This window comes from Mus caroli, chromosome 15, assembly GCF_900094665.2.
Source record: "Mus caroli chromosome 15, CAROLI_EIJ_v1.1, whole genome shotgun sequence".
Lineage (NCBI taxonomy): Eukaryota > Metazoa > Chordata > Mammalia > Rodentia > Muridae > Mus > Mus caroli.
In genome coordinates this window covers 32,440,159-32,459,116 of record NC_034584.1, presented here as the reverse complement: position 1 = coordinate 32,459,116, position 18,958 = coordinate 32,440,159, and the positions used below count along the sequence as shown (strand labels likewise).

The 18,958-nt window shown below is 43.2% G+C and overlaps 1 protein-coding gene across 8 annotated transcripts in view; it reads left to right on the top strand.

Moving 5' to 3' along the window:
• Positions 1–18,958, top strand: part of Ncald (neurocalcin delta) — a 414,228-nt gene that overhangs the window by 196,446 nt on the left and 198,824 nt on the right. For 7 of the 8 annotated variants that reach the window (XM_021183094.2, XM_029469811.1, XM_021183096.2 and 4 more), the window contains exon 3: positions 8,310–8,359. The exons of the other annotated variant lie outside the window; for it this stretch is intronic. The gene's annotated coding sequence lies outside the window, so the exon portion shown is untranslated. The remainder of the gene's footprint in view (positions 1–8,309; positions 8,360–18,958) is intronic. 8 annotated transcript variants of the gene reach the window in all.

Sequence of the window (18,958 nt, the reverse complement as noted above, 5' to 3'; positions counted from 1 at the left end):
TTGCTCAGTGGCTAGCTTGGTTTGGGGTAATCTGTGTCTGGAAATGCAGAGAGTTCTCCCGTGGGAAGTTAGGAGTGGCTCTTAGAGGAAGACCTGCGCCATTCGGGTCCAATAAGAAGAGGCAGTCCATGGTTTTAAGGCGTTTATTGTAGAGAGAGAGGGAGAGAGTAGAGAAATAGAGGTCAGCCATGGCCATGTGGAGAGGAGAGAGGGAATGTGAGAGAGGGGGAGCAAGGGAGAGAGAGTCAAGAGTAAGAGAGTAAGAGTGAAAGAGTAAGAGAAGGAGGAGGGGGCCAACAGCCCCTTTTATAGTGAGCTGGCCTACCTGGCTGTTGCGGGGTAATTGTGGGGAGGAACATACCTGGTTGTTGCCAGGTAACTGTGGGGGTGGAGTCCAGGCAGAATACCAGGGACTTGGGGTGTTGCCCTATGTGACTGATGGCCACACCCCTCTCTGCAGGAGGCTGTGGGAGACTAGCTGTGAAAGGAGCCCGGGCCCAGGGGCGTGGCCAAACACCTGATATTTCTTGCATTTGATAAGTCACCCACGGGTCTCAGGGGTTCAAAGCATGCACTGGACCAGAGACCAGACTGTCTGTGCACAGCTCACTGCCCCACACCAGTCTGAATGCATGAACTTCTTTAAGCCTGTTTATTTATGGTGGCACGTGCCTTTAATCCCAGCACTTGGGAGGCAGAGGCAGGCAGATTTCTGAGTTCAAGGCCAGCCTGGTCTACAGAGTGAGTTCCAGGATAGCCAGGGCTACACAGAGAAACCCTGTTTCAAAAAAAACAAAAAACAAACAAACAAACAAACAACAACAACAACAACAAAAATCTAAGAATAGTCACTACTGAAGATGCTTCTACACAGTAAGTTGGTCAACTCATGTAAGGAGCTTAGTTTGAGCTTGTAAACAGTTAGTGGTCAACATTAATTCATCATTGCAAGGCCTTTCAAACACATTCAGTTACCCTTTAGTCAGCTTTGTAGTCATAGAAACATGTACTATGCCAACATGTGTATGGGGAGAAAACCAGAATTCGTTTTTAAAACCAGAAACTATTGCAGGGATATCAGTGACTTACAGAATGTTAAGAACGGAATAAGTAGGCTTTGGAAAGAAGGGGTATGAGGCATGAGAATTTATGAACCATCTGGTTGAGGGAAATATTAAAAAAAAAATGAGACCGGCACGTTCCCGAGCTTGTTGCTCTGCCCTGGTGGCCTGACTTGCCATGCACTGGAGGGCAATGGCCAACCTGTTTTTATCTCATAGAGACTGTCACTCAGAACTCCACAGTCTCTCCACGCAGCTCGATAGGTTCCCACTGGTGGGTCGTTACCACGCCAACCCCAGGCTTCAAATCCCCCATGGCTTTTGTGGTGCACCTCGGGCAAACCCACACTTTGCCGCTGTAGCTTTCTCTCTTGAACCCAGACGAGCTGTCATGTGAAGGAAAGCACAACATAAACTTAGTTCAGAGACAATGGTAACTCAATCTCTGGGCACAACAACTAAAACCTAATCTTGTAAGCCTTATTAAAAATCTGATTCCTCCGGTGGAGAATCCTTGTGGATCCGCCATGATACTGGGAAGCTCTAGCAGCTACATCTTACCCTTATGCTGTCCCCATTCCAAAAAGACCTAACTCTCTCCTGCTTCTTCTCTTCCTCCATCCAACCCAGAAGTCCCACCTATTTGCCCAGTGATTGGCTCCTTTATTCATTAGGGGATTGGTTCGCAAGAAGTCACCTGAGTACGTGTAACTCACTCCTTGTCCACAACCCCTCCCAGGAGAGTGGGATTAGCATGCAAACAGCATCAGTCCCATCCACAATACCCATCTTTCCAAGGCGCTGCTGTGGCTGGTGGCTCAGTTTCCCATGCTCTTATTAGATGCAAATTAAATGTCTGGAGAGAATCAGATAGCCTGCCTTGTGTTTGGGTTCATCCACAGTAAGCAGAGGAGCATGGAGACCGAGGACAGACAGTTCTAGAAGGCCACATGCTGTCTAGAAAAAAATCTCTGAGGTCCATAGGCCATCCCTAGGGATCTAAGGATTTCTCACACAGGCTCCTCTAGACTTATTTTCAGCATCTTCCATGTCCACATTTAATTGTTTTCTATTATAATCTAGCATTATTTCCTTCTGTCTTTCCAAGGAACTTTCCTTTGAGTAACTGCTACAAGGTTGATTCACTTATACATTCATTTAGGCCACACATGTTGATGGAATTCTTAACACTCATCAGCTTGTTTTCCAGAGACCGTTTTGCACCAATGAATCAAAGAAATTCTTATGTCTTCAAGGATTTCCTTCCTCGTGAGGAGAGACAATCAACCAAAAATAAATACACAGCACCACGTGGTTCTGGGGCTCATCATGTGGTTCCGGAGCTCACAGTCAAACTCTGATGGAAAACTTTAAGGCAGAGCAGGGTGTTACTGTGTTTATGAATATGTCTTTCACCTATCCTGTTTTGATGACTTTGCTGGTTCATTTGTCTGCCGTAAACGATTGTTTGGCCCTGCTAATTTAAGTTGAAGTCTACCATTGTCTATATAGCCTTCTGAGTTTGGCATAAAACGCAGGACTCCCTTGGTCAGCAGGGCTTCTCCTTCTCTGACCATGTCTGGGGAGCTTGAAACCCCCATACTTTACCTGCAGCATGTCATGTAGCCTTGGTGAAATTACAGGTTTGGCTTCTTCCCACCCACAATAAGAACCCATTCAGCAAGTGCCTGAGATTCCTGGAATGTCTCCCCATGCTAATGAGGCATATCTGTACCTTAGCCTTCAGCCAATGATCTTTGCCTACCCTGGATATTCCTACCTCCTCCCCTAAAACAACATAACCCTTGATTCACCCCAAATAAAGTTATATCTGTCTCCATGAAGCTGGTCCCAGAGTGCTGTCATTTGCATTTGTACTCATGAGATGTCTGAAACCCTGTTCATCCACACTGCTCCCTTTGTCCTTGTGGGCCTTTGGCCAATGACTCTGGGGAGAAGGGAGACCCACAGCTAATGAGCTGACTTTTCTCCTCAGGGGTGAGCATCATAATGTTGCCTAGATAAGATACCTGTGTGGTCTGGCTACTAGGTGATGGCATTTTTCCTTAATTGATGTAGCCAGGTCCTCTCCAGAGTGGCCCATTGCAGGTGTGCTGGACACAAAACAGAACATCTGGGCCTTCCAAGAACTCTAACGGTTTGGAACATACTGGTTATCTAAGGAAGACATTTTTTAAAAATCTCATACAGCCAATCTCTGTTCTCTAGAATCAGGTTGGTTTCTTTGTATTCATTTCTAAACTCTTTTTCCCCCAACAAATACTTTTTGGAATTTAGACCAACTAAGAAAAGTAACCATGCCTTGTAACTTAAGTCAAATAATAATGGCATTTGAATGGAACCCAGCTCCAGGAGAACCCAGCCCAGGTAAGAATTGTTAACAATGGCAGTAACAGGTTTTGTCTTATTTTATTTTTTATGGAGATCAAACCCAAACCCTTGCACATGCTAAGCACGTGCTTGGTTACCAAGCTACACTTGTAGGTCCAGAAATGTTTTTTTTTTAAGGCAAGTTAGAATCCTACTAAATCCTCTCTGTCTATAGTTAATGCTCATGTTTACTAAATTTGAGAGAGCTAGATTAATCCTTTTCTAAGGACTTGGGCTAAAAGTAGAAAAGGAGATGAGAAAATGCTTTGAAATGTTTTTTTATGTGCTAGCACAATGTCTCTGTGGGTAAAGCCATCCTCTGCACAAACCGGAGAGCCAGAGATCAATCCCTAGAACCCACAAGGGGAAGAGAACCGAGTCCAGAAGTCATGGTCTGCCCTCGGCATGTGTGCTGTGGCACATGCGCACTGTGCCCCCTGCACAGTCATTTTTAGCTGAGATAAAAGAAAACTTGAGAACAATCATTAGCTGCTTTTATGAGTGGAGCAGAGCGGGTTGATTGTGCGATGCTCGGATGTGGTCTCCGCCTTCAGGATGTGTGCTTCTTCAGTGACAGGACTGCCCTTGACATAGCTTTGGTTCTGGTAGCTGTGTTTGGGATGGTCAGCTGTGTTGTGAGTATATTTAGCTTATGCTAAATGCCCCTGGGAGGACAAATATCATCTGCTTTCAGTTTAATTGTGTTTGGGCATGGTACATTTTTTCCAGATGAATAAATATTAAGTTTTTCCCACTTCCTGAGAAAATTAGGGTTGAATTTGAAGCACAAGCTATCAAACATATTTTAAATCACATGAAAATGGAATTTAAGGAGTGATGGGAAGTTTACAAGAAATTTTAGAAACATATTGCTCTGTGAAAATACCAGATTTTGGATGAAAAATTGTCTACAAAATCTAACAGACCAGAAATGATTCTCATCAGCATGAATGATTAGCACAGCTGACCAGGGGGTTAGAAATAGTGTCTAAGTAGTGATATAACTACACAATATCTTCTCATAACATTTAAAACTTTTCAAAGTTGTGTTTGATCCAGATGTTTGCAACTTCTATAGCTTTAGGAGTACATAAACTTTGAAATTTGCATATTGAAATATAAAGTATTTTAAGCATTATCATTATCATAAAAAATTTACTTCAGGCTGCTGAAGAGATAAATTTAACCAGATGCATTTATTTGTTTCTTCATAAAGTATAAACTTCTCAATAGAGTTCTTAAAGGAAAAGTTAAACCCAAACAGAAATAGATTTAGGACGATTACATATTCTACTTTGTTCATACTTGGTGGTCTTTCTATAATTGCTCCAAGATCAACGGCTTCTAACAAATGTTCAAGACCTCAGACTTCCTCAAGCCACTCCTGTATTTTTCTTCTTCATCCTATTTCCTTTCCAAAGTCATGATGTAAAGTAGGAATGCACATAGCAGACTGCTTTGAATGTGAAATTCAATGCCCCCAGGTGCATACGGTTGAACAATTGGTGCCCAGTGCTGGCGCCATTTTGAGAGGTCATGGGACATTTAGGACTGTGGTCCAGCCAGTGTAAGTCAGTTGCTGTGGGTGAGCCTTGAAGGCGATAGCTCCTTTAGTACTTACCTGAGCTTTCTGCTTCCTGATCAGTCATGATGTGAACCTATGCGTCTCACACTTCCTCCTTCACAGGCGGCATCACCCCCCTCCCCTGCCTTCCCTACTAGTGGACTGTATTCTAGGAAGCTATGAGCCAATAAATCCTTCCTCCATTAAGCTGCTTCTGTTGGACCTTTGGTCATGGTAAATGAGTAAAGTAACCAATGCAAACTTAATCCCCTTTCTCACTGTGTTGCTGTGAAGAGTAAAATAATATTTCTCATAGTTCTGGAGGCTGAAAAGTCTAAGACCAGGGTACCAGAGACTCTGGTGTCTGTTGAGGGCTACTGGTTTCCTTGAGTTTCACTTAGAAGAAGGGACTAGGGACAGGGGATTTAGTGTCCTGTGTGGTTTCTTTTATAAGAGCCTTTACCCCACTTAGGAGGGACAAGCTCTCATGATGTATTCATCTTTCAAAGGCTCCACCTCTGTGTACTATTGTATCAGACAGGAAACTTCACATACATTTGGAAGACTGAAAATACAGACATAGCCTATAAAATTTCTCTTTATATATATGTACATGTAATTCTTTTACATATAATATTTACAATATTGAATATGTGTGATGTGTGCATGCATGTGTGTGTGTGTGTGTGTACTCTTGTGGAAATCAGAGGACAGCCTATAGAAATCAGTTCTTTCTTATCCATCCCCACCTTGCCTGCTCTCCCATTAGTGGCAGAGACGAGAATGGGTAGAATCGAGTGTGTTTCAGGTACAGTGCTCTGTGACTCGATTTGAAGCTTGTGCAGGGGCTTAGAGAAAAGACAGAATTCTCCTGGCCTGTGCTGGTAGCTTTTCAGCCAGCTTGGTTCTCTGCAAGCTGTTGGGTCTGATGCTGGAGAAGGACCCCACAACAGGCCAGCACATTCACTTGCTATTTTATCCCACCCCCATAAATTCTTAAAGCCTGAAACAGAGCTGACTCCAAATATTTTAAATGTATAAAGCATTGTGGATTTACTTCATCCAATTCCAAATCCTAGCAATGAAACATTTTCAGAATGTCATTCTGAAAGTTAGGATATGTTTGGATGTCACCAAAGTAACTTTGAGTCGAAGGGACAACCTATAAAAACCATCTAGTACTTTTTTTTCAGTTCTAAATTTGCTTGGAGAGATCACTTTTCTTTAAACCAAAGCTTTTCAATAATATCTCCTAAATGTATAGACTGTGAGTAAGAAAGTCACAAAAGTCTGTTTTAAATCAGAATTATTAGTTGGCTGAAACTAAAAATAAAGTAATAGCTGTCACTTCTGGAACACACAGAGGTTCAATTGTCTGCCCCACTGAAATACATGACCTCTGTTCTGTAGTCAGCGGGATAAATTGGTTCACTCTTGATAAAGCTCTGAATCCTGTTGCATCTGAATTCAGTTCTCCGTCGAGGCTCAGAAGAGCCTTTGGTGTGTTGACAGAGATGGCAGAAGAGCCTTTGGTGTGTTGACAGAGATGGCAGAAGAGCCTTTGGTGTGTTGACAGAGATGGCAGAAGAGCCTTTGGTGTGTGATGACAGTGGCAGCAACTGACATCAGCAAACCCACAAACACAGAAATTAGCAGTTATGTGTCCTAACATGTCAATTGAGTTACCTTTTCATGTTGAATTATTACATTTGGTGTTTTAAAAAAATCAGGAAGGACCTTTAGACATAAAAACAATTGTACTGTCTCTGCGACTTTTATCCCCAATAAAGATAGCATGAATGCTTATTAATTCAATGATGTCAGTTGGGGGTTTTAAAGCAGATCTTCCCAGAGGACTTTGGCCTTCTTGATAGCTTTGAAATTATATTATAGAGATCTATTAGGTTGTCTAGACGGATGGCCCCAGAGGTATTAAAATGCACTGTCTTTGAAGAGAGAGTTTAAACACCAGACATGTGTCCATTAGTGATGAGACCTGTAGACCACATCTGCCTCAAAGTTTTCTTCCTCAGACTTGCTGAGTTAGTCTTCCCCCAGGATGCTCACATGGATCATTTCTTTCTTCTGAGACTCTCCTGCCCTATAAATATTGTCAACTCTCTGTGCTTGGTTATCTGCCTTTACCATGGGATCCTGGGATGAAAAATAGGCTTATTCAACAGGACGTTTTACCCACTGAACCGTCTACCAATCCTTATTGACTTATAAAATGTATATATGTATAAGTGTGTGTGTGTGTGTGTGTGTGTGTGTGTGTGTGTGTGTGTGCATGCATGCGTATTTATGCAGTATGCACATGGAGGTCAGAGAACAACCTTAGATGTCATTCCTCAGCAGCCGTTCACCTAGCTTTCCAGCCAGAGTCTCTCATTGGCCTGTAACTCACTAGTAAGCTAGGCTGATCCCAGCAAGCCTCAGAGATCTGCCTATCTCTGCCTCCCCAGTACTGGTTTACAAATATGTGCCATCATGGCTTTTAAATGTGGACTCCTGACTTAGAACTTGGGGGCTCATGCTTTTAAGACTGTTCCCATCACTAATGGACATGTGTCTGGTGTTTCAACCCTCTCCTCAAAGACAGTGCATTTTAATACCTCTGAGGCCACCCGTCTAGACAACCTCATAAACATCCATGCTACCTTTATTGGCTCCTTACTGGCTGGGCTATCTCCCCAGTGCTGTGGACTGATCCTCTTGTGGTTTCTCACTGGTTTTGTACATATGTAGAAGGAAGCTCACTTGGATCATGTCTTATTCTGAGACTCTTCTGCTTTGAGAGTCTAGCCAATGCTCTGAGCTTCGTTATCTACTTCCATCATGGGTTCCTGGGATAAAATCCAGCTCACCAGGCTTATTCAACAGGACCTCTTATCCACTGAACTATCTATCCTTCTGTATTGACTTTTTAAAGAAAAAAATATATAGATAGATATAGATAGGTAGATAGATAGATAGATAGATAGATAGATAGATAGATAGATAGATAGATAGTGTCCTTGGATTTTAGGAGCTGGCCATGAGAGTCCCTCTACTCCAGTCCTTTCTCTTCAATGCTTTATGCCTTTCCAAGAAGCCTGGAAACATTAAGAAGTCAATCCCAGACTCCCATGGTATTGGCCTCTGTCTTTTGTACTACTTTTTGTTCTGCAATCCTTTCCCAAAATGCATTAGTGGCTAAGCAAATCAAGCCTTCAGCAACCCCTCTAACAAGGTAAGGATGTGCCCTATAAGGAGTTTTCACTCACTTCCATTATGTTGTATGTTTCCTTCAGATCCCTTCAAATCTGGTCCCGTGGAGCCACCTGAAAGTGACAGCCATAAAGTAAGTGAGCATTTAGACTTCTCCTCTTAGCTCCACCTGGGAACGTGGGTTTCGTTCAATGGCTTTCACAGGAGTCATTTTGTTCAAATATGTTATCAGTGCAGCATAAGAAATGGGGGTTTTATGTTTAAGAGAGACACTAAGCCATCCCTTTAAAATCAACAGAACTGATAAATGGACAGAGATAAGATAAACAGAGCTCAGATTATCTCCTAGGGAACACTCAGCAACCTCCTCTGCCATGTTAAGTTGGATCATAGGCCAAGCGGTATTTCAGGGGTGCCAGGCAGACATTACAGCAGAGTCTGGCACTTACTGGGTACATGTATGCCTTAAGGATGTACAGAAGGATTGATTGATCCAGCAGTTTGAGATAGCAGGTCCTTGAGCCCTCTGACCCCTACGGAGAGGCAATGAGGAAGAGTGGGGGAGGTGCCAAATCTGAATCTAGATGCTCGACTGCTCTCCCTGGCTCTCCTACTTAGTGTATGTGCACATGCCGGCTCCTCTCTGTGACTTGGTTTTCTCATTCTTAAAATGGATCTAATAGTACTGGCTTGCTTGGTGATACAATACCATTACAATAATTAACTAAGCTTGTATTTGTGCAAGGTCAGGTGCATAGTAATCTCTTTCTAAAAATGCTTGTAGTGTGTGTGTGTGTGTGTGTGTTCTCTGTTTTGTTTTGTTTTGTTTTTTAAGACGAAGTCTTACTCCACATCTCAGACTGACTCCAGACTCAGTATGCAGCTCAGCTGGCACTGAACTCACAGAAATTCTTTTGTCTTTACCTATTAAGTGCTGGGATTGTGGGTGTGAGCTACCATGTCCAGAAAAATTAATGAATATAGTTATATCTGTGGCTCCTATGAGGAGATTGAAGCACTGGTTCATTTTGGAAGCATTGACACCCTTGTAACAAGGTGCACACTGCTGCTCGGACCCTGGTTTGCAATTGTGTTCTGCATTAAAAGTCAGGTTTCTTGGAGAAAGGGTTGGTTAGGACAAGGGCAGGAAATATACAAGGTGAGCTAGGAGTATCCAGCAGCACCAGAAGGAGAAAAACAAAAAACCAAAAAAGACAAAGAGAAGCACACACACACACACAAATGTGGGACCCATTTGCAAGAGCTCCGCACAATAAATAAAATAACATTGAACTATAACCTAGAGTGAATGAAACAGAACTACACTCATGTGAAAGATTGGGTAGATAAATACATAAGCGATGGAGCCCCTGCTCCCTCCCCCCAACCCTTGCAGAAGAAGAATCCCAGCTGGTTCACAGACAGGAGGCAAAGCACAGGCTACACAATGATTTTCTTCCATCGAGTGCAAAATGGGAAGGGTGAAAAACTATGGTAGAGCCTGACAAATGCTACTGGAGATAGGAGTGTTGTCTGCTCTGTAGAACTGAGACCAGAGCTTCATCCCTGCCAGGCAAGCTCTCTCTGTCTCACCTCCCCAGGGAACTGAGGTTCATGTCCCAGTGACCTGCCACGTTACCAAGAGGAATCTGATCTATGTAAGAAGGGCGTTTTCTTTACCTTTGTGGTTTTTTTTCTTGTCATGTTCCCTGACACCAATCATGAGGAAAATATAAAACAGATTCTAGTATTTGCCTATTCTAAATATTTGGCCAGCACTCTTCAAAATCATCAGTGTGATTAAAAGCAAGTGACGTATAAGAAATTATTTCAGGCAGATGCCTAAGTCAACATTGTGACTGAATGTCATGTAATATTCCGGGTTGACTCTGGGACAGAACCAGGACGTGGACAGGACCTATAATGGGATCCAACGCCCTCTTCTGGTGTGTCTGAATACAGCAACCATGTACTCTGGAAATAAAATAAATAAAATCTTTTTTAAAAGAAAAAAATCACTTTGGCGTGTAATTCATTTGTGTGTCAAGACTCCTACCTAGAGGAGGATATTCATCAATGAACTTTAAGACAAAATGCACTGTATACATTTATAAAGCACTCAGCTGCATTCTTGTCCTCCTGGAAGGACGAGCCAGCTGGGTGTGGTGGTGCAGATCTGTAATCTCAGGACTCAGGAGGCTAAGCCAGGAGGATATTGAGCTCAGGATCTGTCTGGCTGCAGGAGGACCCATCTGGAAAACAAAATTACAAACAAGCAAACAACAACAATTAGAAAAAAAGAGAACAAAAATAATTCTCAAAGGCAAAACATAATTGATTGAGTGCAACGAGAACTGGGATTCGATCTGTTTCTTCTACATCACAGTGGCAGACACCTGACAGAAAAACTAAAGAGAGGAGATGTTTCTTAAGGCTCTTGGATTCAGAGAGATAGCAGTCTAGCTTATCAGGAAAATCGTTGCAAATGGCCCCATCTGTGGAGGCAGGAATGTCGGGGGGGGGGAGGGGACAGTAGTTACCTGCTACCGATCATGTAGCACAGAAAGCTAGCTGGAACCAGGGTGTAATTGCCAAGGACCTGTCCTGATTGACCTAAAACTGTCAGGGAGGCCTTACCTCTTAAAGACCCCTATAGCCTTCAAACAATGAGGGCTTTCTGCTCAGGACATGAGCCTGTGGGACATTCCAGATCCAAACTATAACAAAACCCATGTGTTTTGTGCTGTCTATTGCTACATAAAAATCTACCGCAAATACAGGACTTAAAGTACCAAGTCTCCCACTTTCTTTGTGACTGCCCCCTGGACAGATTCTCATCTAGGAACCACCGAGTACTCTTTGATCTGTGGCATTTTATAGCCCTGTCTCCACAGGACAGCTCATTGTCTCAAATTCAGCAGAAGACAGTGAATGCTGTAGCCTGCTAAGTTGGATTCTAACTGCCAAGCAGTTAGGGAGGTATCGATCCAGTTGGAGATGCCATAGTTGGCTGAAGGTAAATGATTGGCTCAACCTTGCACTTCACAGGCAAGGATCGCACTGGTGTGGATCAGTGGGAACCACCTGAGGGTGTGTACGCATATTGTGATATGAGAATTACATGTCCAGGCTATGAGTCGTGGGATGTTGGGATCTCCACCATGGACGGACAAACTTACAAAAGGCAGAGTGCATGGGATGTGCTGGCTGCCTGCTTTCCAGCAGATTGTGGCTAGAGGTAAACAAATGGGTTTTACTCCACCCCCACAACACAGAAAAGTCATCAACGTCCTACAACGCTCCTCAAAGTTACCAAGATGAGGGTTGGTGTTATAAGAAGAGTGAGGAGTCAGAACAAATATATAGAGATAGTTCTTAAATATATCAATATTTCTCTGACTAGCCTTTTTTCTAAAGCACATAAATTTGCACATAAATATGCTCTTGACTCCATGGCAACCATGTTTGTGAATTTTAAAAGCTCACTTCCTCAAAGTTCAGATAATAGAATAATAGCATTGCTAGCTTTTCACGGTTATTCATTTTAAGGCTACTTGGTGTTTTTATACTTTCATTTTAAACTTCTGTTCACTGACAACTAATAAATAGGACGATACCATTGAAGTTGTATGCATGATGCTTATAAAATTTTGGCTTTTGTATGTATTAGATACTCATTTTTGCAGACTCCTTATTATGAATTCTGAGTCCTTATAAAACATCACTCCCAAAAATGTGGTATTACTATGCTGTCCACTGATTACTGTAACCACCACCTGCATAGTTGGCATCTCATTTGTTTGTTTCTCTCCTCTTGGTTTGGTGGCTCCTTATAAAGTCAAATCATCTCAGAATCCCTACTTCGTATTTAGGCATCAGAAGTGCACCTGCCCAGCAGCTGCTTGCCTGCGTTGAACTTAGGACTCTGCCAGCATCTGTGGGTGGGTTTGGATAACACGATCATGGAGCCTATGACATAAACAAGGGTCAGCTCTTCAGTTGCCATGAAGGGGTGGCCAAGGGTGGCTAAGCTGAGGCCAACGGGAGCCACAATGTGCTCACTCAGTTAAGACACCTGCAGGGAGCAGGGTTTTCAGTGCTCCCCGACTCCATTTTCTCCATTCCACATCCTCCCCTCCCCGCATAGTTTTCCTCACTCATTCACAGTAAGCCTCAGGCTGTAGGTGTTGGCTTCTCTTATGACAAGGGCTTTAAAGAGCTGTTGTTCAGAGGAACAGAGCTATTGGTGAAATAACTCATTTATCACAGAAAGGTCAAATTGTCCTTCCTTCCTTTGGAGTTGTTTTCTTTGTAGGAATTAAATAAAGGCGTCTTTTAGAAACATACAGACAATAAGTGAAGGTAAATACAAGTAACCTTTCCTGTTTGAGGCAAGGGAGAGGCCCAGGGCTGCATCTTCCTCAGTCTCCTCCCATGGAAGATCCTAGAATCTCTCTCAGCTCCTGATCTATGGTATACCGTAAACTCCTTCATGTGCTTCTGCACTGGGTGGTGCTTGGACCTGCTTGTTTCCTCAGATTTATTAGACACACATCTTAACATATAAATCTGGAGGCTCACCTCTTCCTGAAATTCCCGATGTGTTTAGCTGCTGGTTGCAGCAATGATCATTAGGTTTCATGTGGGAAGAGGAGGCTTTGCTTGGAAGCAGGGCACTATATGAGTCACACCTCCATGTAGTACATCTGCCGTCAGGTGTCTGTCCTGGGGGGATGCTGATGGCATCTTGCTCATCAGTGATTAAGTCCAAGTTGGATTTTCTTGTTCAGGAGGACCCCAGTAGCACCTGGATCTGGCTGTGTAGGCTTACATGGCAAAGCTAGGCAGGTGTTTACCAACTCATGTTTCCCCCCCTTTATCTCCTACTGCCTCTGAGACTGGTGTCTCCAGGAAAGCTAACATTACCTCCTCCAAGTCTGACCCCTCCTTTTCTGAGGTTCGGGTCACATGGAGATTCTGAACCCCCTGCCTGTCCACCTTTCTCTTACATTGCTTGTTGTTGGGATAGTTTCTCTCCAAGAGACAGAGTCTCTCCAAGATCCAAGACTACAAGATCTTCGAAAGTAAGAATACTGAATCTTGCTGTGTTGATAACCCACAGTGCTATGCTTAATGTCCACAGAACTCAATGCCATCTGGCCTCATCCCTGATTTTTTTCTTAACTCAATCTAACTCTGTAAAATGGAGCACAATACAATCTTTCCATGTTTCAGGAGCACAAGGATGGGGTCAGCCAAGCATCCACACCTGTCTTTGGGACCACCCATCTTCCCTTTCTGCCTGTCCTGGAGCCTCCCTCTCTCTTCCCAGGCATCTCTTTTATATCTCAGCCTCTGAGTCCTCTTCTTGAGGAGGTTCCAACTGAGAGGTAGCCATTCTAAGTGAATCATGTGCTAAGAATCCAAACCCTTGAAACAGATGACTTCAAGACCCTAAGTCACACACTTTCAATGGTGAACTCTCAGACTCTGGGAAGGATGGAAATATCTTTATCCATCTGGCTCCCCTTCAATCATATCACAAATGCAGTTGCTCATGCTGAGAGCTATTTTAATAAAATGGAAACCTTAACTTCTACTGTCAGGATCAGATACCCTAGGAGAAGAATCAAACTGCACATGCAGCCAAGGCTGACTGGCACTGAGGTAGCCTTTTCTCTCTCCTGATCCTGGTTCTGGTCTTAATTTTCCTGCTTATTGACTGTCCTGGTCTATCTTCATCTATAGCACCTTCTTAATACAATCCATTGGTGCTATGAGAAGTCAATACATTGGCAATACAGCCTTCTTGGTACAATCAAACATGCATGGCATAGTTTTGTCAGTAATAAATTTGAGCAAGGCAGTTTGGAGGTCAAGGCCAACAGCAGGTTTACGAGCAAGAAATAGAGGCGGGTATTGAAAAACATCACAGAAGAGCACTTTCTACCTTATAGAAAACACAGCTGCTGGCCCATGGCTATGCTTGTTCATCCACAGGTACCTCCTTCATCCATGACTCATTCTTGAAGCACCTACTGGGGAGTGGTACACAGCCCAAGTGGGAGATGCCAGAGACAAAACAACACCAATTTAGTTTGGAGGTCTCATTGGTTTATCATTCTAGAGTCAATGAGCGTCTATTGTGTGAAATAGAATCAGTTTCCATCGGGATGAGCAGAGAAGGTTGACCTTGCAGTGGGGGAAGGCAGAAGGAAATAAGAATCAAAGGACAGCCGGGCTATTTCAGAGTTCCTGTTCTTACTAATCTTATGGGATGGAAATAGAGGGCTGACCTTATCATGCCTGCTCGTATAAACTGGTCTTTTCTTATTAGTTACTGTACAGAACCTTAACCATCATTCTTCTCCTCCTCTTCTTCCTCCTCCTCCTTCCCTCTTCTTCCTCCTCATCCTCTTCCTTCCTCTTCCTCCTTCTAACACATTGCAGGCTTCAGTTTGTTTACATAGTACTTAGCATGTACAAACTCTTATGAGCTGTTCTGTGTGCATTTAGTACGTGTGACCTCCTATAAACACTTGTTTACCATGCATCTTATCACTGCAGCTGAGGGAGAAAGGTGGCTCCCTCCTTGCTTGACACCATGTGTTGCCAAGTCTCTCCCTCTCCTGCAGTCTATGAGGCCTTCAAAGTCAGTGTCTGCTCAGTCTTAATACCCCCAAGCCACTGTAAAGAGTACATGTTTCGTCAACAGTAGCCTTGTTTGAAAGGATAAACAATTCTGGATCTTTCTAACAACACAAATGATTGTAAGAATTATATGAGAATGCCGTAGGAGATTATAGATGCATTTTCACTGCATGCAAGGATGGCACAGAGAAAAGCAGACATGCATGGCCTCCAGAATGCCATGAATCCTCCAAGTCAATGCTGTTAGGCTCAGTGAAGGAAGAAGAGGCTTGGAAAAGTTGCAACTGCCTCAAAATGATGGTCATGTTGCTTGGAAAGACAAAACGAACTCCCCAGCACAAGCACATAAAATTAGAAGGATGTAAAAGCAAGCCTGATGCCAAAAGGGAGAGGCTGGCAGATTGGAATGGATCCTCACAGTCACCTGGTGTGGGATTTCACACTTCTCTGAGCTTTTGTTCCATGATATTTGTAACTGAGTTTATCCCTATTTCCTTCTCAAAAGCAGTGTTTTTTATGGGTGGATGTTTTCTTTCTATAATTGTTTACACCTTCCCATCCCGCTGTTTACAAGATTGGTCTCTCACACTCTGCCTGGAGTGTTTTCTATTATTGTGAAGTTAAAATTGCCAAAGGATTTCTTTAAGCTGCTCTATTTGGAAAGCTGGGGGAGCTTTTCTGCCCTGCCGACTCTCAGCAGGCGCAGCAGCTCCCCCTGCAAGAGGCACATAGTTATTATGAACCTGTGACCAGCTGTGAGATTTTGCACATCCAAGTATGTTGAAGACTTGAATGTATCTGCTGTGTATCTCATTACAGATCATCTCACGTGGGCTGGTGCCCAGGGTTGAAGGAAATGGGACTCTTCAAAGCAGAGCCCTTGCTACCTTCCTCCCGGCACTGTGTGGGAAGTGAAGTCCCATTGCTTCCTTTCCCTTCTCGATAATCATCACATCTCCATCCATCTCACTCACTGCCGTGATCCTAGCATCCGTGTTCAGATGATGCTCTGCCTGTAACACAGTTATGGTGGCACCCAGGACGCACTGAAAATGGACACTGTAGATTTGACTTGATTTTCTGAAGCACAAAATCCAGAAAAGTACTTGAAAAGCACTTGCTTTGACTACATTTGATTTAATTCCATCTGTGATGGGTTTTTGTACCAAGAGGGAGAGACTTAGCCAAATTGGTAGAGTCAAGTTTGCCCCTGACCTTCTGGAGTTCCTTCTTATTTAAAAAAAAAAATTGTTTTTGTTTTTTGTGGGTTGTTTTTTTGTTTTGTTTTGTTTTTTGGTTTTTTGGGGGTTGTTTTTTTTTGTTTTTTGTTTGTTTGTTTGTTTGTTTGTTTGTTTTGAGACAGGGTTTCTCTGCATAGCTCTGGCTGTCCTGGAACTCTGTGTAGCCTTGGCTGTCCTGGAACTCATTCTGTAGACTAGGCTGGCCTTGAGTTCAGAAATCCACCTGCCTCTGCCTTTCAAGTGCTGGGATTAAAGGTGTGCACCACCACGGCCCGGCACAAATATTCTTAAATGGATGTGAAACAAGCTTCAGATTCTTAAAGAAAGACAGGTCACTCTTGCTAAGTTTTTACTGTTTCCCTGGATTCAGGGGCAGCTCAGCATTGCGCCATTTCTAACCCTATTCTATTTAGAGTCCTAACACTTTTGCATGGTGGATTTTCTGGATCCATTTGGATTTGTTTAAAGTTGTCCATGCCATCACTTATTGAGATTGTGACATTTTAAGCAACATCTAGTTCTGCACAAAGCAACCCCCCTGCTGGCTTCCCTCCCACCACCTGGTCTCATCCTCATGACAGTGTCTGCACTGTCAATTTCTGTCTCCATCTCAGGAAACAGTGTCCCTTTGTGTGACGCTCAGACATTTGGGAGTACCTCAGACACAGGCAGCTTTGAAACACTTGGAATCTCACCGGCTCTACAGTCATTTCTTAAAACACACGCTGAAGAGACCGGGAACTAACAGTTCAGTCGTGTACTTATAAAATGCTAAGCAGACATCTTCACCTTACGCTTAGTTTGACGATTTTCAGCTTCACAGTGGTAGGAAACCATCTACATTTACTAGAAATTTCAAATTTTGAACTTGGTTCTTTTATGTGCAACCATACTGAGCCACTGTGATGGACAGCAGTATGAACCTCATGGTCAGGACAGGAAACAACGCGTGCTCTGCAGCCTACAGAGCCGCTAGCAGTCATGTTCAGGGCATGAGGTAGATTCAATGCATCCTGACTCAAGATATTCTCCTTTTGTAATAACTTTATAACTCAATCATATGTTTAGGAACACTTACAGCTTTCAAGAAAACCCTATGAGATTTAACAACAGGTAGTCCTGTATAGTTAAGGAAGCAGGCTCAGACAAATTGAAGTTACAGATTACAACAAAAATAAGGTTGAAGTCCTTCCACTCTATCGTCTTCCACTCAGAAGCTTTGCATTTTATACAGGAGTAGGATACTCTCTTGCCTCTCTCCCTGCGGTGGTTTGATTGAGAAATGTCCTGTATAGGCTCAAGTATTTTGGTTCCCAGTTGGTGATGTTATTTGCAAATGGGGGTACAGCCTTGCTAGAGCATGTATTGGAGGAATGTCACTGGAGGCATGCACGGAGAATTTATTTTATTTTATTTTATTTTATTTTATTTTATTTTATTTTATTTTATTTTTTTTGCACGGAGAATTTATAACAGTACCCCCACTTCCAGTTTACTCTCTGTGTTTGCTGTCTGTGGTTGAAGATACAATCTTTCAACTTCCTGCCCCTACCACTATGCCTGCGACCTGCTGTCATAACTCTCCATCATGAATGGTTCTTATCCTTATAGAATCATAAGCCAAAATTGTATCTTCCTTTTGTAAGTCGCCTTTGGTCATGGTATTTTGTCACAGCAAGAGAAAAGTAGCTAACACACTTCTTACATTCAAAGGGAGCCACTCTTAACAAAAGAGCTTTCAACTACTCCTCTCAGTTGAGCATTACACTCCTCCTTGCAGGCCAGGAGATGGCCTGATGCCATTTAAAAAGCAAAAGCATGGACTCACCAATGTCATTGCAAAGGTGAAATTTAAGGAATGTAATCCCAAGTCATCAGCTAGAAAGTGGCTGAACCTGAACTGAAGGCCCAGGTCGTCTGACATCTGATGACTCGTGCTTCTCCTTCAGGTCTCTTCCATTCTGGAGGCACACAAGCCTGGGAGTCTTGGCCCAGTACCATCCATTTTTACGTATGTTAGAGCAAGCTTGATTAAACATTGAATCAGATTTTAAAAATTCTTTTTCTTGAGATAAACCCTTAACTCTTGTATCCCAGAGTGACCTCAAAGGCATGATTCTTCTGCCTCAGCCTCCAGAGTGCTGAGAGCTCTGGTCTGTGCTACAGTGCCCAATTTAGGTTAGATAGTTTTATTCCTGAAGGATCAATAACTGAGATGCATCATGGGGGAAATTAACACAGAGGGAAAGACACAGAAATTGCAGCAACTGGCCCAAGATGAAGGTCATGGCTAGTAAAGAATGCTGTCAGAAGCAGGGAAGGTGCCTGCCCAGGGAGGGGATGGGAGGACTCCAGGTAAGATGAAGTCAAGAAGGAACTCCAGGCGGGGCAGTGGTGGCACACACCTTTAATCCCAGCACTTGGGAGGCAGAGGCTGAATTTAAGGCGAGCCTGGTCTACAGAATGAGTTCCAGGACAGCCAAGGCTACACAGAGAAACCCTGTCTTGAGAAAGCAAAGCAAAACAAAACAAACAAAAAGGAAAATATCAAAAACCAAGGATATTTGCACTAAACATTATTTATCTTGATTGCCTTTGTTAGTGCTCTCTTAAATTTTGTGATTGGGATGGTTTGTCTCAATTGCCAACTTAATAGGACTTACACTGCCATGGAAACAAACCTCTGGGCATGTCTGTAAGGAATTATCTATGTAGATTAGGTTAACTGAGTGGGGGGAGCCGTCCCTAAATGTGGAAGGGAGCAGAAAGAGCTGGGCTCCTGGAACACACAAAAGGGAGAAAGTGAGCAGAGCATATGCTTCCCTCCCTCTTCCTCCCCC